This window comes from Chiloscyllium plagiosum, unplaced genomic scaffold (genome assembly GCF_037043375.1).
Source record: "Chiloscyllium plagiosum isolate Xiang-an unplaced genomic scaffold, Cpla_swu_hap1 HiC_scaffold_7, whole genome shotgun sequence".
In the NCBI taxonomy this organism is placed as follows: domain Eukaryota; kingdom Metazoa; phylum Chordata; class Chondrichthyes; order Orectolobiformes; family Hemiscylliidae; genus Chiloscyllium; species Chiloscyllium plagiosum.
In genome coordinates this window covers 47,016,527-47,041,117 of record NW_028270145.1, presented here as the reverse complement: position 1 = coordinate 47,041,117, position 24,591 = coordinate 47,016,527, and the positions used below count along the sequence as shown (strand labels likewise).

Genomic DNA, 24,591 nt, shown 5'->3' with positions numbered 1-24,591 from the left:
AACAGTAATATGATCAGATCATTTTCATGTTGAACAAGGGCACTCGATTAGAAAACTTGAGTTAATTTCACTTTACTTCATGGCAAATGGGGCACTGGTTTAACATCTCATCCAAAACCTATAATCTCTGACAGTATTGCATTGCAGTATCTACCCTGATATTTGAGCTCAAGTTCTGAAATGGAACTTGAACGCAGAGCCTTGCAATACATGGGCAAGCTTGCAATCAACTGAATCACAGCTCAAGATAATGCTAAAGTTACAAAATCGATATGTATATTCTTGCAGTAAAACAATTCCACTGAAATTGGAAAACCTTAATTTGCAGGAGTATTCAATCAACAAGCCTTATTGCTGGACAGTGTTGCAGTCACAACATTTCATAGAATCACAGAATTCCGACAGTGTGGAAGCAGACCACTTGGTCCTTCGAGTACACACCAACCTTCCAAAAAGCATCCCACCCAGACCCACCTCATACCCTATTCCAGCAACCTTGTAATTCCCATGGCTAATCCACCCAGGCTGCACATCCCTGAATGCTGTGGTCAATTTAGCATTGCCAATCCACCTAACCTGTACATTATTGGACTGTGGGAAGAAAGTATGACTCTACGACTCCAAGTGTGCAAACTCCAAATACATAGTTGCCAGGGGCTGAAGTCAAACCGGGCTCCTGGCGTTGTGAGACAGCAGTGCCAACCGGTATTTCTCTCTTGTACTCAAATAACAGACACTTTATTTAACACAAGAAATAGCCAAAGGAATCAATACCTAGTATATTTCTTGATGTCATTTTATTCTGAAGTGCTTTGTTTTTGAAAGCACTGCAGAGTTGCAATGCAGACAAACACAGCAGTCAATTTGTACTGAGACAGTGAAATTACATAAGTAAATAAATCAATGGTCACTTTGGAAAAATTGTTGAAATGCAAAGTTTGGCTAAAACAGCAAGAAAACTTCATGCTTTTTTTAAACTATGCAGCCAAAATATTTACAGTCTTTTGACAACTGACGGGACACTAGGTGAACAATTTTATTCAAAAAAAAAAGCATATCCAACACTGAGCATCAACTGTGATTTTGTGCTGACTTCTCAGAATAAGTTTGTACTTACAGCCTTTGGGCGCAAGATCAGTGCAGTCCTGGAGTTACAGGTAACACCTGAAAATTAGCACGCTTCCATGAAAAAAAACAATGAATGCTCTGCATCTACATCTTTGATAGCACAACATGATTCACTGAACGTAATACAGCACTTACTCCTTTCTGTGCCTCCACAGTGACCTTGCAAGTCATTAAGCTTTAATCACAAGAGAAGGTAAAGCAAATGGATGCAATTTTTAAGAAAGGATTCCTGCTTGCACTTAAAAATTATTGCCGAATCAAACCCTCTGAGAAAAATAAAAAGTCACATGAACATAATTTTTCAAATTCAATATGCTCTTTACACCAGAGGAAACTAGAAATGTTCCCACATTGTTTCAGAGTTTCTGTTCTACCCTTTGGAGTCATCTCTTTTTTATCCTCTGCCTCATTGGTTCACAGTGTATGATTTTGAAGTCCCATTGTTGCCTCTATGCTCTACATAAATTCTACTACAGCATTTTTTGATTTTTTTTTTAGTACAGAGAGGGACACACCAGGATCCATTCCCTTCTCATGAGGTAACCATTCCTCTTGGTCTCTCGCAGCCCTAGATCACCCTTACCCGAGGGCAAGTTTCTCTCATGCTCTTTACATTCACGCAATTATAGGTTATGGAGTACAGATGTTCAATGCAATGTCTTCATCTTGTACATGTTTCTTTCTTCCCACTATTCATTCTGCTTTGGTGTGATCGTTAACATCAGTTCCAACATCATTCACACACACTATAATTGGTACAGTAGACATGAACTTTGTTCAAGGTTTGAAAAATACTACAAAGCAAAAAGCTCATGGGTGAATTCAGTCAGTTCGATAACTGATTTCAGCAATGGCCAGACTGACTAGAGCCAAGGGATGAACAGTCCCTTCTATTGTAACATTTTTGGTTTAATTTAGCATTACCACCAGCACTGACAAAAAACGCTAACGCAAGTATGAATCTAGACTCTACATCAGAAGTGAGGTCTAGGTTTTTTGGTTTCACGGTGTGTGTGAGCCAAAGTAATGGCCATGGCAACATGGACTATTCCTTTCTCCTGACTGTGACGTCCTTCAGTTATGATGTGGAGGTGCCGGTGTTGGACTGGGATGGATAAAGTGAAAAAAATCACACACCACCATGTTCTAGTCCAACAGGTTTACTTGGAAGTACTAGCGTTTAGAGCGCTGCTCCTTAATCAGGTAATTAGTGGGGCAGGATCATAAGACACAGAATTTATAACAAAAGATCACAGTGTCATGCATTTAAAACAATATATTGAACAAACCTAGTCTTTCATCTTTTAGAATGGATTGCAGGTTTCGGTTCATTAATATGTAACAAGATAACTTAAGGTTTCATTTAAAAAAAAGGTGACAGCTCAGCTCAGACAATACATAAAAGGTGTGAGTTTAGAGTCTGTTTGCATCCCAACCTTGAGACTCTGCCGCTCTCACGCACACTTGCAAACACACTCTCTCTCTCACATGCGCACACACATGCAGACTTATGTTCTCTCTCTTTCCCTCATATATGCACGCGCGTACACACATACACAAGTGTATGGAGTGAATTTGCATTTGTAGATACATTCTATTTTTGCTCAAAAAGCACACTACCTGCAGGCAGTCAATCCACATGACATTTTATAAATTCTTACTTTGGAAACAGAACCAGTCTGACTCAAGATTGAGATACAGATAGACTCTAACCTCTTACTCTTAACACATTCATACATTGTCTGAGCTGAGATGTCAAAGATGTGAGGTTAGAGTCTGCCTGTATCCCAATCTTGGGTCAGACAGGTTCTATTTCCAAAGTAGGAATCTGTAAAATGTTACATGGGTTGACTACCTGCAGGTTGTGTGCTCTTTGAGCAAAAATAGAACATAGCTACAAATACAATACTGCAAATGCAAATTCACCCCATAGACACGTGTGTGCGCATGCCTGTGTTGGAGGGAGAGAGACAGAGTGTAATTATGTACATCTGAGTACGTGTATACGTGAGAGGGAAATGTTTGCGTGTGCATAGGAGGGTGACCGAGACTCAAAGTTGGTATACAGACAGACTCTAATCTCACACATTTAATACATTGTCTAAGCTGAGATGTCACTTTTTTTAATGAAACATTCTCTCGAAAATATGACTTAAAAGAAGTTCTGGGACTTACATATTAATGAAGTGAAACCTGCAACCCATTTGAAAAGATGAAAGACTTAACTAGATTTGTTCAATATATTAAGACTGGAAGTTGCCTAACATGGTGCCACTATTTGAGAAAGGTGGTAAGGAAAAGCCAGCGAACTATGGACCTATGAGCCTGACATCGGAGGTGGGCAAGTTGTTGCGAGGGAATCCTGAAGGACAGGACTGATTAGGGATAATCAACATGGCTTTGTGCATGGAAAATCATGTCTCACAAACTTGATTTAGTTTGTTTTTTGATGAAGTAACAAAGAGGGTTGATGAGGGCAGAGCAGAAGATGTGACCTATATGTAGTTCAGTAAGGCGTTTGACAAGGTTCCTCATGGGAGACTGGTTAGCAAGGTTAGATCTCATGGAATACAAGGAGAACTAACCATTTGGATACAGAATTGGCTCAAAGATAGAGGACAGAGGGTAGGGGTGGAGGGTTGTCTTTCAGACTGGAGGCCTGTGATCAGTGGCGTGCCACAAGGATCAGTGCTAAGTCATTTATATGAATTGTTTGGATGTGAACATAGGAGGTATAATTAGTAAGTTTGCAGATGACACCAAAATTGGAGGTGCAGCGGACAGCAAAGAAGGTTACCTCAGAGTACAAGGGGATCTTGTTCAGATGGGCCAATGGACTGAGGCATGGCAGATGGAGTTTAATTTAGATAAAAGCGAGGTGCTGCATTTTATGAAAGCAAATCAGAGCAGGACTTATGCACTTAATGGTAAGCTCCGAGGGAGTGTTGTTGAACAAAGAGACCTTGGAGTGCAGGTTCATGGCTCCTTGAAGGTAAAGTCACAGGTAGATAGGATATTGAAGGCGGCATTTAGTATGTTTTCCTTTATTGGTCAGAGTATTGAGTATAGGAGTTGAGGGGTCATGTTGTGGCTATACAGGACATTGGTTAGGCCACTGTTGGAATATTACATGCAATTCTGGTCTCCTTCCTATCGGAAATATGTTAAGAAACTTGAAATAGTTCAGAAAAGACTTACAAGGATGTCGCTAAGGTTAGAGGATGTGAACTATAGGGAGAGGTTGAATCGGCTGGGTTTGTTTTCTCTGGAGCACCAGAGGCTGGGAGGGTGACCTTATAGAGGTTTATAAAATCATGAGGGGCATGGATAGGATAAATAGAGAAAGTCTTTTCCATGGGTGGGGGAGTCCAGAACTAGAAAGCCTAGGTTTAAGGTGTGAGGGGAAAGATATAGAAGAGACCTAAGGGGCAACTTTTTCATGCAGAAGGTGGTACGTGTATGAAATGACTGCCAGAGGAAGTTGTGGAGGCTGGTACAATTACATTTAAAAGGCATTTGGGTGGTATATGAATAGGAAGGGTTGAGAGAGATTTGGGCCAAGTGTTGGCAAATGGGACGAGATTAGGTTATGATATCGGGTCGGCATGAATGAGTTGCACCGAAGAGTCTGGCTCCATGGTGTACATCTCTATGACTCTGTATCATTTTAATTGCATGATATTGTGATTTTTTTTGTTATAAATTCTGTGTCTTATGATCCTGCTACAATAGTTACCTAAAGAAGGAACAGCACTCAAAGCTAGTACTTCCACATAAACCTGTTGGACTATAACCTGGTGTTGAGATTTTTAACTTCCTTCAGTGAGCATCTGCTTGTCTTGCAACGGATATAGTCAAAAGGGTACAAAGCAAAATGGCACGTCAACCTGATACTAAAGCATTCATTGAAATCTTGAACACGTGTGTAGTAAACAATCCCAATCTGATTCCTCATCCCTATCCTCCAAAACTCCATTTCACCCAAAGTGCTGTTGCCTGCATCCTACCACATAAGAACAGCTTCTGTATCAATCTGGCTAAACTATACTAGTTTCTGTTTCCCCAGATACTTCAAATTTACGATTCTCATCTTAAATGAAGTAGTCCCGAAATGGTTTTGTCTCACGTTAATAGTCATAGAGATGTATAGCACGGAAACAGACCCTTTGGTCCGACTTGTCCATGCTGACCAGATATCCTAAATCAATCTAGTCCCATTTGCCAGCATTTGGCCCATATCCCCCAACACCCTTCCTATTCATATTTGAAACCAGATGCCTTTTAAATGTTGTCACTGTACCAGCCTGCACCCCTTCCTCTGATAACTCATTCCATATATGCATCACCCTCTGCGTGAAAAAGTTGTCCCTTAGGTTCCTTTTGTATCTTTCCCCTCACATAAAACCTATGCCCCCTAGTTTTACCTGATCTTCTTCAGTCTAGATGCCTCACCCTTATGACACATTCTTCATTCCTCCAATTTCCAATTCTGGCCTTTTATGGTTCCCTTTTATCCTTCTCAAAACATTGGCAAATATGCCCTCAGCTGCTTGGTATTATGACCTAATGCCCTCTACCCTTCTCTTTTTGAAATAACCTTCTTAAAATTTGATTCCTGGAACATCATTTTAGTTGTTAATCATCATTTCTCTAATATTGTCCTTTTTATTCTGTTTGTTTTTCCAATTAAACTTCTGTGCATCTTCAAACATTTTACTACACAACAAACACTACATAAATGCAAACTGTTTTCTGTGCTAGGGTTGTTTTATCAGGAGCTGAAACTTTATTGCTGGAACAGCACAGCAGGTCAGGCAGCATCTAGGGAACAGAAGATTCGACGTTTCGGGCACATGCCCTTCTTCAGGACCTTGATGCATGGCAGTGGGGTGAAATCCTAATACAAGCCCTTGGGAACAACTTTTAAATAAATGGTCCCATTGTTTTTTCCGAATGTTCAGCACTGAAAACTCTCCAAACAAAATCATCTCTGAATTGATTTCAATGCAATTTCAGCCAAATCCTGAATCTACCAATTGGCAATTCATTTTTCAGAACCGCAAGAATCTCAACAGTGATCCTTCAACTTGAACACGGACAAAATTAAAATTCTATTTGAGCAACAATTTCATTCTGGCGCAGGCAAGTTTTTCAATTCTGGTTTATCTATCCATGCAGAAGCATACAGCTTTCAGATCCATTTTTTTTGCAGACAGGATATTCATGAATCAAACATTAACCAAAATTGAGCGAAGGAAATGAATTCCTCATTTGGAAATCAAGCCTGCTTTTTAATTATGTAGTTACTTTTTTACTTAAAGAAAAGAAAACATTTTTACATCTTCCACCTTCAGTGAAATTAAATACAGAAATGTGGACAAGTACAAAATTGGTATATAAATAGAAATCATTTGATGCACGTTTGTTACAGTCACACACAAATAAAAACATCATTGCTTAGAATCTGCTCCCTTGGCCACTTCTTCATTTCTGCACATTCCAAAGTCTCTCGACGTGTTTGGTACCATCCCGAATGCGACTTCTTCATTTTGGTCAGTTATAAGTCAGCAGGAAGTTTTGACCTGATTGGAGATCCTTTGCAGGCATTGCTAAAGCATTATCACTGTTTTGCCATGACCAATATTTGACAGGAACAGTTGCTTCCAGAATCTCACATCAGGCACACAGACTATATGGAGAAAGTAAGGACTGCAGATGCTGGAGATCAGAGTTGAAAAGTGTGGCGATGAAAAAGCACAGCAGTCAGGCAGCATCCAAGGAGCAGGAGAGTCGACTTTTTGGGCATAAGCCCTTCATGGTCATATTCCAGATCAAGGCACAAGCCCGAAACACTTGTTTTTCCAGTGCCACACTTTTCAACATAGACTATGTGCCCTGCCCAATGGGGATAATGTCACATCAGCCCCTCAAAAATGAGTAACTCGACTTGAGAGAAAACACTGCAGTTCAATGGCTTTCTTACAAATGTATCCTCAGTGCCCCTTTACCACATTTTGACATGCCTGCTACAGGTTGCCCAAAACCCATATTCTGGCTGGAACTGTCTTGAATTAAGTAAAAGAAAATCTTAGTGGCAGAGTAAAAAGTGATGGGTTGCTGCAGAACCCACTGTGTTATTAGTGGATCACCTAAATTTACCATTCGACTCTTTAGCCCAGTTTTTGCCTCAAGGGTACTGTGACTAATGCTGCAATGCAGAATGATGAGATATAAATTTGTACTAACAGTGCCTACCACAAAGCACTTCAGACTTTTAATCTGTACCAAATGGAAACCAGGCTCTTACTCGCAGGGTGAGAAAGAAAACAAGATTAAAATAATCTTTCTGACCTAAAGCATTGATAGACTGCCCATTTGAAAACTTTCTGATGTAACTTTTCATTGACGTGGTGTAAAACTGGTGGCATACCTTGCCAGTCCAATATTTCATCTTCTGCATGTGTGGATGTATGTAAAGAGGAGAGCTCAATCAAGTTATGTTATATCAATGAAGGCCCAGAGAATCATCAAGCCAATGACCCTCAGGTGAATGGAAGCTGACCTAAAGATGGTATTGCAAATAACATTTAGATTATGGTCAGACTCAAATTCTTGATGAGATCATGTTTCTTTGTCACTGTGCTCATCTTCTAGTTCATTCATTTTTTTTCTTGGAATCAACTGCAGAAATTTGTCAATATCTTCCAACAAGTGTTGATCACACAGCAACTGTCTAGTCTGTAAATTCATACTGAACGATACCAGCATGGCATCCAGTACAAGAAAACAGAAATCAAACTTGTCTAGTCCAAAAAAAGTGCACTTGGAGGACCTTCAAAAAAGCATGCAAAAGATGAACTCCCAAGTGAAAAATTCTTAACGTTTTCATGCATTACAAATGCTTCTGTTTATTCTGAGATACAACATCTGAATTAGTCTTGCTGTTCGCTAATAAGTCCCAAGTATGATCTTTTCAGCAAGAATCTTAAATGTGCATGCACACACCTTATTAAAGCCCTCATCACAAACAGGATCTTTTATCATAACCCTCTACAAATCAAATGATAAATAACAGTATTACCTTAGCACAAAGTTCAACCATGAATATATAATTGAGGAGGAGGAATACAAATGGATTTTAATGAACATTACTGCTGAGCAACTAAGCTAGCCCTGAAAAACAGAGAGCACATAGTTCAATGTTCCCAATATAATTAATTACTATTCTGAAAACTATGTTCCTTAAATTTAAAATCAAGATTTCTTCCAAACGTTCCAGCTTCTACCTTCACATCGATCTGAAAGTCCCAATCTTTATTTCAATAAGACATTTTAAAACACAGTTTGGTTATTCTTGTTTTCTCATTTCCAAGTTGGCTGTCTCTGAAAATCAGAGAAACATGGAAACATTAGAGCAGAGGAGGCAGTGTTTGCGCCTGCAGGAAAAGTGTTATTTGGCCCAATCTACATCTCTTGCTACATAACTCTCCAGATCAAAGCACTTCAAATATATTTCCATGTACTATATTACTAAAACATTCCTCTGCTTTCCAATTTCTTCCCTTTTAGGCAGAGAGTTCCAGACTCTTAAAAAGCTACATGTTGCTGGTTCAGTTAAAAACAATATAACACATCAGTTCTGTATATTAGTCCTTTTTTTGTGTTTGTTTGTTCATGACATTATATTCAATGCTGAGAGTACCCAGAAAATCATGCACAATCAATTGCCTATCAAATGTTCCCATTCTGATCACAAAGGTCTCTCAGTGAGAATTTCTTCAGAGCCTGCAACAACTACTCAGTCTATCTTTTAAATCTGTGATGGCATCTACAGCATAAGATGCCAGGAACTACTTGGAATAATCTACCTTTTGACAAATAAACTAATTTTACAGAACAGGTTAACCAACAGGCAACGTTTTCATTTTTTTGCTTAAAAAGACGGGTATCTCTGGTGACCGTGCCAAAGAAGCAGTTCCAAACCTCAACTACTGAAGTACACTGTAGAAGGTAAGGAATTTTACAGTCAAACGAGAATTAAAACCACAAGGTTTGCACAACTGGCCGAAAGGATTCAAGACTTGTGAAACCGAGTAAGATACAAATACAGCTAGTTGCACTCAAATCACTGAGCACCAACACAAACAATCATCAGTTAGAATCAAAGAGTCATACAGCTGTCCAGCAGGGAAACAGACCCTTTGGTCCAACTCGTCCAAGCCGACCAGATATCCTAAATTAATCTGATCCTATTTGCCAGCAATTAGCCCATATTCCTCTCAACCCTTTCTATTCGTAACCCACCCAGATGCTTTTTATATGTTGTAATTGTACCTGCCTCCACCACTTCCTCTGGAGGCTTGTTCCATACACACACCACCCTCTCTGCAAAAACAGTTACCTCTCAGGTCCTTTTGAAATCTTTCTACTCTCACCTTAAACCTCAAGTTTTAGACACTGTCATGCTAGGAAAAAGACCTTGGCTATTCACCTATCCATCCATGATTTTATAAACCTCTATAAGGTCACCCCTCAGCCTCCAATGCTCCAGGGGAAAAACAAAGAGCCTATCCAGCAACCCCCTCAAGCTAAAACCCTTCACAGTCCCAGCAACATTCTTCTAACTCTTTTCTGCACTCTCAAGTTTAACAACATCTTTCCTCTAGGATACTCTGTTGTTCCAATAGTTTTAAGTTATAAAGCCTATCATTTTCTTTTAAAAGAGATAATTGTTTAAATGTTGTGACCACAGGAAGCAGTTGAAGTGTATAGTACAGATGCATTTAAGGGAAAACCAGGCAAGTGTATGAGGGAGTACAGGAAAGAGGATTACATTGATAAATTTATATGAGCAATGCTGACAGAAGGCTGGAGTATAGCATCAACATTGGCTTGGACAGTTGGTCTTGCATGGCTAGTTTCTGTACCACATACCCTAGAAGAGAAGGATGTCCAATGAGATATTGTGAACACGTCAGTGTGAGAAAAATCTCCCCAAACTCCTAATTATTTCCTTAATTTCAAAAATTTTAATAAACACAGCATGCACCAATTTAGTCATGTGAAAGATTCATCAAATAAACTGCTTAGTCAAACATCATGGTAATCTCAATTTCAATGCATTAGACACAAAAATAACTAGTCAGAACTGCACCTAGCAGGGAAGCTCATTATCACCTGCTATGTTTAAAGCCTCTCACTGATATAAATAGAACAAAAATGCATTAAATTCTGAGCTAGCTATTTTAATAGCAATCCTTGTTACATTCCAAGAATACCAGCTGAGCAGTATCTCAAACTGAGTGGTTTAACTTCCCACTAATATATATTAACAAGTGCCAGTGGTTTGTTACCACAATATTTTGGCCAAAAAACATTTTGGATATTTTAAGTACAATAACTTGTGAAAGCACGGAGCTCTGAAGCAAGTTGGTCCTCTATCCCATGATGCTTGAAGAAACAAAATTAAAATGATGCTCCTAATGATTGATGGAATCGCTTGTATTTAAGACAGACCTAAAGGCTCTCTGCTTCTTTCATGAAGAGGCCTGCACAGTCTCCTCCTGTTGAAGGGCTTTTGCCCGAAACGTCGATTTTCCTGCTCTCGGATGCTGCCTGACCTGCTGTGCTTTTCCAGCACCACTCTAATCTAGACTTGGCACAGTCTCCACCCAGTGCCACCTTCCTTCGCATGGCTGAGCTCGTTCTCACTTTGAACAACTTCTCCTTGAATTCACCTCATTTGCTCCAAGTCAAAGGTATGGCTATGGGGACCCGCATGGGTCTCAGTTATACCTGTCTCTTCATGGGGTATGTGAATCATTCCCTATTCGAGCTGCATTCAAGTCCCAACCCACAACTCCTTGTCAAATACACCGATGGCACCTTCAGTCCTACTTCCTGCTCTTGTCCAAAAGTGAAAAAGATTCATCAGTTTTGCTTCCAATTTCCATCCTTCTTTCACCTTCACCCAGTCCGTCTCTAACTCTTCCCATTTTTTACTTCACTATTTTCATTTCTGGGGGTATGCTGTCCCCCAAATTCCATGAAAAACCCATCAGCTCACCGTTACCTTGACAACACCTCCTTCTGCTCTACTTTCTGCAAGGACTCCATTTCATTTGCTCAGTTTGTCCACCTCTGTCACTTCTGTTCTGATAATGCCACCTTCCAACAGGCTGCTCTTTTTTCCCCAACTCAGGATCCTCCCACATTGTGGTTGACAGAGCCACAAGCTGTGTCTGACCCATCTCCCCAAATTCTGCCCCCACCCATTGCCCTCCTTTCATGTACAATGATGGCATTCTTCTTGTCCTCGCTTTCCACCCCAAGAGTCTCCACATTCAAAGGATCATCATCTACCATTTCCACAACGTTCAGCAGGATGCCTCCAACAAACACATCTTCCCCTCCACTGTAAGGAATCTACAGGGGCCATTGCCTCTATGAGACCCTGACTCACTCCTCCATGAGTACGAAGACTTCCTGACTTTCCTATGGCACCTTAGCATGCAATTTCAGGTGTAACATTTGCCCATTTACCTTCTCCTTGCTCACTGTCCAAATCCCAAGCACACTTTTCAGGCTAAGTAGAGATCTGAAAACCTCTTCAAAGCAACTTCACCACATTCCACCCTTTCAAGCACTCAATAACAAGCCTTATTTTCTTTGTGGCTTGATTACTTAGTCATTTTTGGAGAGAACCCATTCTCGCCCTTTCATGTACAGTCACATCTCTATTGCTCTTTTGGTACTATGAATAATCCCTCTGCCTTTTGCACTGGACCTTCACACCATCTGTTCTCTTGCTCCTGCTCTACCTTTATCAAAAGTACTAAAAAACACAATTTTCCAATACTTTTCAGTTATAAAAAAGAGCCATATCAGATTCAAAATGTTGATTACATTTCTCTCTGAACAGGTGTTGCCAAAACTGCTGAGTTTCTCCAGCATTTTCTCTGTTGTTCTAATCTCCCAGTAATTGACTTGCTTGGAATCAACTACTAAAACATGTCATGTGTTCAATAGGTATGACAGCAGTTGCATCTCTAAGTCACAACTATCTGGGTTTAAACCTCACTCCAGAGACATCAACACCAAACATAAGCATTCTTGAATGACAGCTGTTCCATTGAAGGTGTCACCTTGAACTGAGATGTTAGAATGCAGCCAGGTCCTCAGTTTAAGGCAAACATAAACATTTCCAATATGTCATTATGATGATGAGTGGAATTAACCTCAACGTTTAGATCAATATTTTTCCTTGAATTAACATTACAAAAAGCAGACTGCCGGATTATTATTGTATTGCTGTTTGAGAGAGTTTGCTGTGTACAGATTTGCTGCCATGTTTATAACAGTGACTACACTTCAAGTAGTTTACTAACTATTAAATACAGGTGGATGGACTGAAGGTTATATAAATACCATCTCTCTTTTTTTCTTCCACTTTTTCCACAGAAGAACATCCATGTGCAAGATATTTGAACAATACCTCAGGAAAGATCTCGGACTTTCGATAGAGAGGAGAACAATTGCATTAGAACGAGGAGCAGGTCACAAAAATGTAACCAGTATTTCAACCAAAGTTCATCTTAATGGCTCGCAACATGTGAGACAGGACATTAAAAACACTTGTTACCTTGCTCTTAACTTCCCTAGTGCGGCAGGGAAACTGGGAACTAATGGTATATTTAAAAAACACTTGAAAAAACAAGCTTTGGAAATTACATTGAAAATTATGACACCCTTGATGAGGAGTTGAGGCGCCACCTAAATACATAACGAATGAAATCAATGGGACATCACCTCCTTTTTCTCCCGTGTTAATCAGTTTGGTCAATGCACAATGCCGATCTTTAATTTGCAACCTTACTATCCTCTAGTATTCCATTAGTTTCAGTAGTTTATGAGGTTTTAAGTAAGAAGAAAGTAACTCAAACAGAATTGGCTTGATGGTGAGACAGAGGGTGGTGGTGGGCTGTTTTTTGGACTGAAAGTCTGTGACCAGCTGGGTTCCACAAGATCAGTACTGCATGCATTTTTGTTTGCCATTTATATAAACCATTTGGATGAGAACACAGGTGACATGGTTAGTATGTTTGTGAATGACACCAAAATGAGTGGTATAGTGGACAGTGAAGCAGGTTATGTAAGATTATAAAGAGATCTTGACCAATTGGGTCAATGGACTAAAGAGTGGCAGATGGACTTTAATTTGGATAAATGTGAGGCATTGCATTTTGATAAAACAAAAATGGCAGGACATAAATATTAATGGTAAGGCCCTGGGTAGTTTTGTGGAAGAGAGAGACCTAGGGTTCAGATACGCAATTCTTTGACATTTGCGTCGCAGGTAGACAAGGTGTTAAGGAGGCATTAGCACACTTGCCTTCATTGCTCAGACCAATCAAAACTGGAATTGGGATGTCATGTTGAGGTTGTACAGATGTCCTGTGTACAGTTCCGGTCGCCTTGTTATAGGAAGCATATTATAAAATTGGAGAGAATTCAGAAAAGATTTACCAGGATGTTGCTGGGAATGGAGGGTTTGGGTTATAAAAAATATGCTGGTTAGGCTGGGACTTTTTTTCACTGGAGTGTAGGAGGTTGAAGGATGACCTTTTATTGAAGTTTATAAAATCATGAAGGGCACAGATAAGGTGAATAGCAATGATCTTTTTCTCAGGGTGGGATGGTTCAAACCTAGGGGGTATATCTTTAAGGTAAAAGGAGAACAATTTAAAATGGACATGAGGGATAACTGTTTTACACAGAGAGTGGCTTGCGTGTGGAATGAACTGCCAGAGGAAGTGGTGGGTTCAGGGACAGTTACAACATTTAATAGACATTTGGATAAGTGCACGAATAATGCAGTTATGGATTCTTTCAGCACCGAAACAGACCACTCAGTCCAACCAGTCCCCACTGAACATAATCGCAAACTAAACCAGTCCCCTCTGTCTGCTCCCAACCCATATTTCTCCAAACCTTTCCTATTCATGGATCTACCCAAATGTCTTTTAAATAGTGTTGCTATACCCACATCCATCACTTTCTCGGGAAGTTCATTCCACACATGAATTCGCCTCTGTGTAAAATAATTTGCCTCATGTCTTTTTTAAAATCTCTCTCCTTCCACCTTAAAAATGTGCCCCCTTAACTTGAAATCGCCAGTCCGAGGTAAAAGACAACCACCGTTAACTCTATCTATACCTCTCACTATTTTCTAAACTTCTATCAGATCGCCTCTCAACCTCCTACGCTTCAGTGAAAAAACGTCCCAGCCTATCCAGCCTATCTTTATAACTCAATCCTTTCATACTCAGCAACATCCTGGTAAATCTCTTCAAAGAATTATGTACCTGCACCCCTAGGTCTCTGTTCTATAATGCTACCCAAGGCCCTACCGTTAATTGTGTAAGTCCTACACCCTTGTTTGTTATATCAAATGCAATACCTCACAAGTATCCAGTTTGAACTCATCTGCCATTTCTCAGCCCATTCACCCATTTGATCAAGATCCAATTGTAATCTGAGGGGGATGTGGGCCAAATGCAGACTAGTTTAGTTTGTGAACCTGGTCAGCATGGACTAGTTGGACCGAAGTAACCTTGTAACTCCATGAGTCTAATTAAAATTATTGCTCTGAGCTGATCAATGTAGAGAACTAAATATAGTGAAGTTATGCAGTTTACAGTGAAACAGAAGAGACATTTTTGTAATGATCACGCTAGTGAAATAACTATGGCTTAGTCATCACATCACATATACCTAACGTATGTCTCACAGTATGGACAGTCGCACGTGTGGTATAAACTCAAACACAGCTGATGTTATCCTCAGGAAGCTACCACATTTCAAGACAGTCAAGGAGGTGTACCTCTGACTTACAATTAGTTTTGTTCAGCTCTGTAGTGTGCAATTGGCACAAAAAGTAAACTACAACACAGGCAAGGGAATCAGCTTATCTCATCTCCACCAGTAACTAAGCTCCTCATAAATAAATGTGGTCTCCTCTTCATCTAACCCTTCAAGCATATGTTGCTTTTTATTTCCATCTTATTCATTCACCTTGCCTCACCTTGAAATGAATCCAAACTGCCCCTGAACACCAAAAATACTGCAGATGCTCAAATTCCCAGCTCCATGTCATCCTCACAAACCTTTGTTGTACCTTCTCTACTGTTTCTCTGTTCTTTTTATAAGAGGTAAAAACAAACTGCAAGGTGTAAGGATTCCAGTCTAGACAATTTTGCCTAATGTTTCCTCTTTTATAATCTCTCTAGTCATGATCTCCAGTATAGGGATGACATTTTGAATAACTTTATAACTCTGCATTTCCAAATTTAGCAATCTAATTAAGCATTTTCCGAACAGTTAAACTGTTACAAAAATTGGGTGTGGATTGTAATAAAAGATTGTATTCAATGTTTTTGATTGATAGAGGAAGAGGCAGAATTCCACAACACTAACATGATATTGCCAAATGTAGCTCCAGAAAATTAAACTTCAAAGCAAAAGACTCAACCCTAAAACAGCAACATAAATTAACATTCACTTTTATTCTGATGTTACTTGAGATATAAATTTTTAAGTAATGGCTTGGACACCAAGAGAATTTCTTCAAGTTTGGCATCCTCCCTTCCTTGTTCTGTTGCAGACTGTACCATGAAATCTTTCACACACAAACATCATCAGTTACAACTTTACCAGAAAGAGGGCAGACCTAACAATCCCTTTGTGCTGTAATGATGTAATTCAAGTCATTGAGAGGAATAACCTTGCGAGCAGAGGAAGGAAATAGACTACAGAAACACCCAGGAAGAACAAGGTTACATTTGGTGGAATCACTTGTTTCAAAAATTCCATTGTGTTCCAATATTGTTGAATGTTTCTGCCAGAGCACCTTGTTTATACAGTGCTTAGATGCGATTGAAATTCTTCCGATGGGTGGACACTTCTAAGCATGGGTGGTCCGAACTTGCATAAAAACATCCACGCCTTTCAAGTATATTTCTCATGTGTAGTGCTTTGAAAAAGTACAACATACATTCTGTTTGTTTGTAACAGTAGAGGGAGGGAGTCTGCGCATATCTTCAAAAGCAGTCTGGCCATTTTATCTTGCAAGAATTTCACAACACTTTTTTTTAAAAAGAAACCATGGATCACAGCTCCTGCATTCAACCTATAAATTAATCTGGATAAGCTTAGAAAAAGACTTAAGCAGCAGGACATTTATTTTAAACTGGCGATGACTAACGTACTGGAATATAGTCCAAGTGGTGAGATACAGTTTGCTCCACTAAGTTTGGACCCCTGTTCAAATCCAAACAGTACGGTAACTTCAATATCATTTGCAACATGATTTCAAATGACCTAGGCAATTCACAAGTGATATATAACCAAACTTCTGATCTTCCCTGTATAAGTTCATCCAAAGGGTATATATGGCAATTTCATGTAAACAAAATACTTGATCCCCAGAATTTTTTTCTTAGACAAAATATAAAATTATTAAGCATTATAAAATCTAAACATACGAACTGGAGTTCAGCACTGATTGCTGCCAAGTTTGAAAACTCAGTAGGTGATTGAAAGAAAAAGTGAAAAGATTCATTCAGAAATTTTCATTCTTAAAAGATAGCACAGGTCTGAAAATTCACCTGCAGTAAGTAAGTGTACAGATATGTAAAAGAAAACAGCTTCGGTTTTGAGATCGAAGACCCCAATAACACATAATTGAAACCGTCTCAATCATTAATTGTGTTCTCACTAAACACATCTGGATTGCTAAAGACAAGCAAAGATTTTGTACTGCGGTTCAAAGATGATCCCAAGAAAATGCCTTTCATATCTCTCTCCACTGTGAAGTTCTTTGCAGTTCACTAAAGTACGCTAAATTTTTACATTGGAATGGCAATATTGACTCAAGTGACACTACACAGTTAGAGGAGCAGAGTAGTGTTAATACAAAAGTGCTCAAAATAATACTTTCTTCCCAGTTACAATTATTTCTGAACTTGTGAAAATAGGTTAATGTCAAAAGGATATGTCATTCTTCTTGCTCTATTTACATGAATAATGAATAAGTTTAAACAGAGAAAAATTACAAATGTTTCTTGCTAATTAACAATAAAAGACAATTGATAAAACTTCAAATGCTTCAGATCTTTTAAGCAGATACAAAGCTGCACCTATTTAACTCAACTTGAAAATTTTAATAAGACATAATTTTAATAAAACTACGATCATAATTTCAAAGTTCTGCCACAAGCCAGAATAACTTTAAATGAACTACAAACATCATAGTTTGTTTGCTGACACAGAACAGCTTTGTCAAAACAAAAAAAATGCATAAGTATGCATGAATGAACAAATACTTAAAATCAAGTATAACAGTTTCTAAACAAAATACATTTACTACATTAAAAAACAAAAAAATTGTAACTGAGCGTGCAGGAAAGAAATATTTAAAGGACTGATGTTTTATATGCTGATGTAAAATTTAGACTCGGATTGTTCTTTCTGGAGCGGTTCAAACAGTCATAATTGTTGGTTCTAAAATCTAGACCTACAAAAGGTAATGTGTTTTTGTGAATTGTACTTGAACAATTTGAAAACTTGCAAGTAATACCAAACTAGATGGTATAGTTAATATTCAGGATGACCGCAACATATGAGAAACAGCAGGAGAAGGCATACAGCCTCTTGAGCCCACTCTACCACTCAGTAAGATCATGGCTCATCAACTGCCTCAATTCTACTTTCTCACCCACCTCTCATATCCCTCAATTCTCCCAGTGTCCAATAATCTCAAGTGAGAACAGATGAAAGGATCTGACAAATGAAAACAACTCAGCCAAATTACGGTGAGAGAAAAGAGTGTGTGCAGCTTGAATCAGATGAAGTAAGTGGCCTCTTTCTATGCTGTACATTCTAAGTAATTTTTTTACTATTAATGAAACAGAGATAAACAGGTTGACTCAGTTGACACAAAGTTGCTGCAGCACTCAAATTTGCAACTGTCAAATGACATGTACTAAACAAATTAAGCAGTAAAATATCCATAAATATAATATTTCTGGAATATTTGATGAATTGTCCTATGTTTCTTTTTTCTAAATAATGCGACCACTTTTATGCTTAAAGAAAAGTGTGGAGATACAGCCAAAAAGTTCTCAACCCTGTCATCACCCTTGCTTGATTACCGAAAATGTACAGTCTTCCACTATTAACATCCTGGGGGTTACTATTGACTAGAAACTCAACTGGAGAGGTTATGTGATTATAGTGGCTACAAGAGCAGGTCAGAGGCTAGGAATCCTGCAGCGAATAGCTCACCTCCTGATGACCTGAAGACTGGTCACCATCAACAAGGCACAAGTCAGGACTATGATAAAATGCTCCCTATTTGCCTAGATGAGTAGCTCTAACAACATCAAGAAGCTTCACACCATGCAGGACAAAGCAGCCTGTTTGATTAGCACTACATGCAGAAACATCCACTCTTTCCAGCACTAATACTCAGTGGCAGCTGTGTTTACTATCCACAAGATGCAATACAAAAATTCACCTAATCTCCTTAAAAAGCATCTTGAAAACCCACAACCCACTGCCATCCAGAACAAGGTCAGCAGATACAGGGAAACATCACCACCTGCAAGTTTTCCTCCAAGCCACTCACCTTCCCAACTTGGAAATATATTACAATTCTTTTACTATCGCTGAATCAAAATGCTGAAATATGCTCCCCAATAGCATTGTGAGTGTACAAAGTTAAAGATCACACAACACCAGGTTATGGTCCAGTTTTATTTGGAAGTACAAGCTTTCAAAGTACTACTCCTTCATCAGATAGCTACCTCAGGGACCACAGCAGTTCAAGAAGGCAGTTCACCACCACCTTCTCAAAAACAACTAGGGACCTGGCCCAAACAGCAACCACCAAGTGTCATTAATGAATATGAAGTACGTCAGAACTATTTGGATCTCTAGCCAAGTTTTTCCAGTACATTTACAAATGTGGCATCAACCCAAATTGGAAAACTAAGAGGTGAACCCATTCATGAAAGGCCAGATGAATCCACTCCCACTACTATTCAAATAGCTAGCTTGCAGAAATATTTTCAGATGTTCAGAGATGTTATTATACACCTCCGGAGCATGTGGGACTTGCACTTGGGCCTCCTGCTCAGATATAAGGACAATAACACATGCAACAAGAACACTTGAACTCTCAATCATCAGTAAAACCGACAATGTTATTAGTTTGGATTTTATTGAGAACAATTTACTACAGCCTTGATCCAAACATGCACAAGAAATTAACTTCAGCCCCAGAGTCTCAGCCACAACCCTTGATCCAAGGCATGATTTGACCAACTGTTGCATGAAGGACCCCTATAGAAATTAAAATTAATTCAGATAGGGGAGTTGGGGTGTGGGGAATGGAGATATTTAATCTCAACTGGTTGAAATCATAACCCAGCACAAAGGAAGGTGGGTGTGGTCATTGAAACCCAGTCAATATAGTCCCAGGATATGGCTGGAGTTTCTTCAGGACTGTACCTCAAACCCAACTATCTTCAGCTACTTCATCAATTACATTGCCTGAATCTGAAGTCAGAAATGGGAGAGTGAACTGATGATTGAAGTGTGTTCAGTTCCAATTTTGCTACTTCTCAGATATTGAAGCAGCCGGTACCTGCACGTGACACAAATAAGAACATTTCAGCTTTGGCTGATGGATGTAACATGGTCTCGCACGTGCTATACAGTGATGCCTTTCAACAAGTGTATCTAACCTCTATTGACATTATACAACATAACTATTGTTAAATCATTGTTCTTCAAAGTCCACGAAGGATCCAAAATGCTAACCAGACCAGTCACATAAATGCTGTGGTTATAATCACCTCAACAGAGATGGGTCACTCTTCAGGACTCTTTCCACCACCTAAAAGATACATACTTCAGTAGGTAAAACTCTTTAAAACCAAAGATCATTCACGCACATTCAAGACAAAATAGCTAGCTTGATCCACATCTCATCTATAATTGTAAGCTTCTGGCCTATCAAGCATCACAACATGTATTTGATGCATTGCAACAATTCGGCACAAGTTCTTTGACAGCGCTGTTCCCTTCCACCACCCAACTTTATTTTAACCTACAGGTACATTAGTAGCAGGCACACAGGAATATCATCACTATTGTATGCTTCTTTCATCCACCATGCAAATTTGAAATATAACAAATCAAAATACTCCAACTCCCCAAACCAAAAGCACCAAGTTACCTGCAGTATGTGGATTATAAGATGTCAAGGAATAAACTTGCTGCTGCTTTCTCATGTGCAGTTACTGATGGCCAATAAATGTTGGCCTTGTCAGCAACATCTACATCCCAAGTGACTCATAAAACTGTTCCACTTTATAGTCACTCATCTTTCTTTAATACCAATCAGTCCATTCCGCTCAATGCAATGATTTAGCAATCCATTCTTGTATCGCCTTCAATCTGGAATGTGTCATCTTTGAAGCCCCCAAAGACACTGTTCCTTCATCTTTATCACATGCAAACCATTTTTTAAAAACTTTCATAGCTGTATTCCAAAACAGTCTTCATTCATCGATATTCATTCTTCTCTCCCATCTCAAGCATCATTCCCACATCAGTCGTCATTAATAAAGCAGTGTCTAAGACATCAGCTTTCATTTCATGTCAAATGCCCATTTCCCAATCAGTGCTATTAATTTCAGAACTATAGTGCTGCACCCCTTGCTGTGGAGAATTTTCCAATACCTGGAGATCATTATCAGAAAATACTGTTAACCAAGTGGTGATCAACCATTTCATCTTTGGCCATAATCGACTCGGGGGCAACTTCTCCAGAATACATTTCAAATCAAAGCACGGTGGGGATATCAATAGACATCTGAACTCTCTTTTCTCTTCCAAGCCGCAAATCTGGTCTATCGGCACAGCTGTCCTTTTGCCCATTTACTCACATGATACAGGAGATTAAATTCATCATCACTCATGTTAACACATTTTTTCCTTGGGACATTTAAAAAAAAGAGTTTTGCTAGCATCTGTCTTTCGAGTCCACTTTTTAAATTTTCAAACTAGGTTTGAAAAGGTGCTAACCTCTGGTTCACAATCCTTCCTACTTAACTCTTGATTAGGGTGGCATCTAACACAGGTAACATGGCCTGGAATCTTTGTCTCAATAACAATGAGGAGCAGTGCAGGCCATTCAGCTCCTTGAGGCAGTACCTCTGTTCAATATGATCATCGCTGATCCTCTATCTCTACACCATATTCTCACTTTCCTTCCAAACTTCTTGGTGCCTTTAATATCCAAAACTGCATCAAATCTCTTTCTTGAATACACCCAGTGACCTGGTCTGCTTAGGCTTCTGTGTGGCAAACGCTGCAGGTTGACAACTCTCTAAGAGGAGAAACATCTCACCTCAGTCCTAAATGGATTCTCCATACCCTGAGATCTCTGATCCTCAACTCCCCAACCAAGGGAAGTCACCTCTCTGCATCTTGTCTGTCCAGCTTGGTTAGAATTTATGCCTTTCAATTAACTCCCTTTTGAAGACTTCTAAACTCTAGTGAACACAGGCCCAGTCAAACAAAGCTCTCTTCATCGCACAGCACTCAGTATCAAGCCTTGTGAACCTGAACTGTCCTTCATCTACGTCAACTGACTGCAGCATGGTATGGGCTGGTGAAGCCCAGGAGACTGTAACAGTGCAGAGGAAACGTTGGACGCTTTTTGAGTTGTCTTTCTTTATCAATAATTTCATTTTAAGTTAATGTGAATGGTACCTATGCATGGCAATGATACACAGTTTTCACTGCATTTTATATTGAATAATGTAACAATAATTGATTCAATTCAATGCAACTGCATCTTTCCTTAGGGAGGGACAAGAAACTGCTCACAATACGTCAGGTATGGTCTCATCAAGGCCTGCATTATCATGCCTACTTAAAGACTCAAATCGTCTTTCAAGGCCAGTAGACAAGTCGGAAACCCTTAATCTGCAAACCTTATCACCTACTGGTTTTCAGATAAAATATATTTTTGGTTTTTGATTCTCCTAGTCTGCTTGGGTCCTTTGGAAAAGAATTTCACAACCTGAATGAACCGAAAAGCATTTTTTTTTCTCAAAAAGGACCTGAACAGATCCAAATAGAACCATTGGCATGCTGTGTTTGGCCATTTGTGAAAAAAAATGTAGATTTGTTTGGGACTGATTAAGTTAAGCAAAGTAATATTCCAATGGGCCTGAACTCTGTGTCTACAGATCTATTTGGGCCATCTTCTGAAAAGAGGTTCTGTTTTTGGATCTTTTTCGGTTTTCAGACCTACAAGTAAATGATACCCAGCCTACACACTTGCCTTTCTCATCACCTACTGTTCTTGCCTGTTAACTTTAATTGCGTGGTGGACAAGGATACCCAGATTCCTTTGTACATCCACAATTCCCAATTTAATTACCATTTAAATCATAGTCTGTCTTTTTGCTTTCCACTCGCAAATGCATAAAGTCACATTTATCCACATTATACTACATCTCCACGTGTTTGCCCACACACTCAATTATCTCGGTCACAGTGAAGCCTCCATGAAGCTCACGTTAGAAGCTGCAAACTGAACCTCATCAAGTCAAGTTCTTCAAAGAACCAAGGTAAAGTGAGGACTGCAGATGCTGATCAGAGTGGGGTGCTGGAAAAGCACAACAGGTCAGGCAGCATCTGAGGAGCAGGAGGATCGACGTTTCGGGCGTAAGTCCTTCACCAGGAATCATTCAATTCTCCTGTTCCTCGGATGCCGCCTGACCTGCTGTGCTTTTCCAGCACCGCACTCTGGACTTTTCAAAGAAACAGCCAACTAGCTGATTTTAAAGCATTGATCTGAGGAAATCCATCTACCTTCCTTCTCTCTAATCAATAACAGAACATTAGATGAACTCATCAGAACTGGATAAAATAACCACGGGAAGATAAAAAAGATGTCTGACTCTCTAGATCATGACCATATGTACAACTCGTAATTAAAATTATTTTCTCTCCGTGCCACAGTGCTATATTTAGACCTGAATTGGTTTTGTCTCGAACAAAGCGGATTAGCAGTACATCTGAGGCTTGAGTGACTGACAGGAACCTATCAAAGCAAACCGTTTCTTCATTACTATATGTCAGTCTCACGTTGGATTAATAACCAGTGAAGGTGTCTCACGAGATTTCCGTTTATTCGCGGAGGAATTCAACTGTAGAGCACTGTAACTGAGAACCTTGCTTCCAACATTGAAGACACTACTGGGATCAATCGTTCGAAAACAATGCGACATGGCTACAGACATCACAATATTAATTTTGCCTCGCTTTATACGGCAGTTAAACACTGTACCAAAATTACATGATTTATCAATAGCACTGCTGTCTAACTTAAATTAGGGACTGGATAAAGGCGCAGTTCCCCCTCCCATTTTAGTCAAGATCGTTGGATGGATTACCCCGCTCCATCAAGCCTCGGAAATATTTGATGACAGCCCCCATTTTAACAAAATCACTAAACAGTAAAATACATTGTAAGCATGATCACTTTTAACATCAAATGCGCTTTCTATTTTTAAAGGAATCGTGTTATTTGTTTGTATTCTACAGATTTAAAATGAGCGAGACCGTGAAACAATGTAGGTCACTTCAGTGGAGCCATTTAAGGCACAAGTTGAACTATTCGCCATGCATCTGAAGTTTCTCTGACATTTCCACCCATCTCAATCCAGAATAGGAAAGCAACGGTTCTATACAGTTCCCCATCAAACCGATGCTCCAAGTGCCCCTTTCGAATTCAATGCCAAAGAATTTCTGTTTAATAATGAGACGAGTCCTTGAAATTGACAACAATTTTAAACCACTTCCAGCTCTCAATAAAACATTTCCTCGGGCTGACCACCCGGCAGCGACCTGATTCGCCTAATAATAGAGAAAAGGCTTAAAATTACACCAGCAAAAAAAAACTCAGAAAAAGAAACATACAACCTTCGCTGGAATGATCAGCTCCAAAAGCAGTGCAACCGTAAGCACAGAGAGAAAAGACAATCCCCTCATCCCCTGGAAATACCTCGTGCCCGTGGTTCGCCGTCCCTTCTGGCTGCAGCTTCAACATAAAATCTGGGCGAGATTTCGAGGATCTCGGTGCTCCCATCCCCAGCATCGCTGATCTGGGCTGCAGCGGCAGATCCGCGCTCCGCCGATTCCTTCGCCGGCTTTTCACAGGAGCCTGCGCACATCGCGCCCAGGGCTGACCCGCTCACCTACAAGCTGGTGTCTTAGGAAATACACACACCGGAACTGTCACGGGCTCGGAGATAAATACATCACATCCACAGCTCAGCTTAACCCTTTAGAACAGAACGGTGGATACAGTTGATCAGTCCC

The 24,591-nt window shown here is 39.6% G+C and overlaps 1 protein-coding gene and 1 long non-coding RNA gene across 4 annotated transcripts in view; one reads left to right on the top strand and one right to left on the bottom strand.

The window, feature by feature from the left end:
- The window catches only part of LOC148149605 (uncharacterized), a 43,638-nt gene extending 26,355 nt beyond the window's left edge, over nucleotides 1-17,283 (top strand). Inside the window, exon 3 of the long non-coding RNA XR_015757529.1 lies at nucleotides 12,589-17,283. This is a non-coding gene — a long non-coding RNA (uncharacterized LOC148149605). The remainder of the gene's footprint in view (nucleotides 1-12,588) is intronic.
- The window catches only part of znf385b (zinc finger protein 385B), a 433,921-nt gene extending 409,531 nt beyond the window's left edge, over nucleotides 1-24,390 (bottom strand). For 2 of the 3 annotated variants that reach the window (XM_043693507.2, XM_087988974.1), the window contains exon 1: nucleotides 24,193-24,278. The gene's annotated coding sequence lies outside the window, so the exon portion shown is untranslated. Of the gene's footprint in view, nucleotides 1-24,192 lie in introns of all 3 variants that reach the window. The other variant, XM_043693506.2, reaches the window with a different exon arrangement.
- Nucleotides 24,391-24,591: the final 201 nt, after the last annotated feature.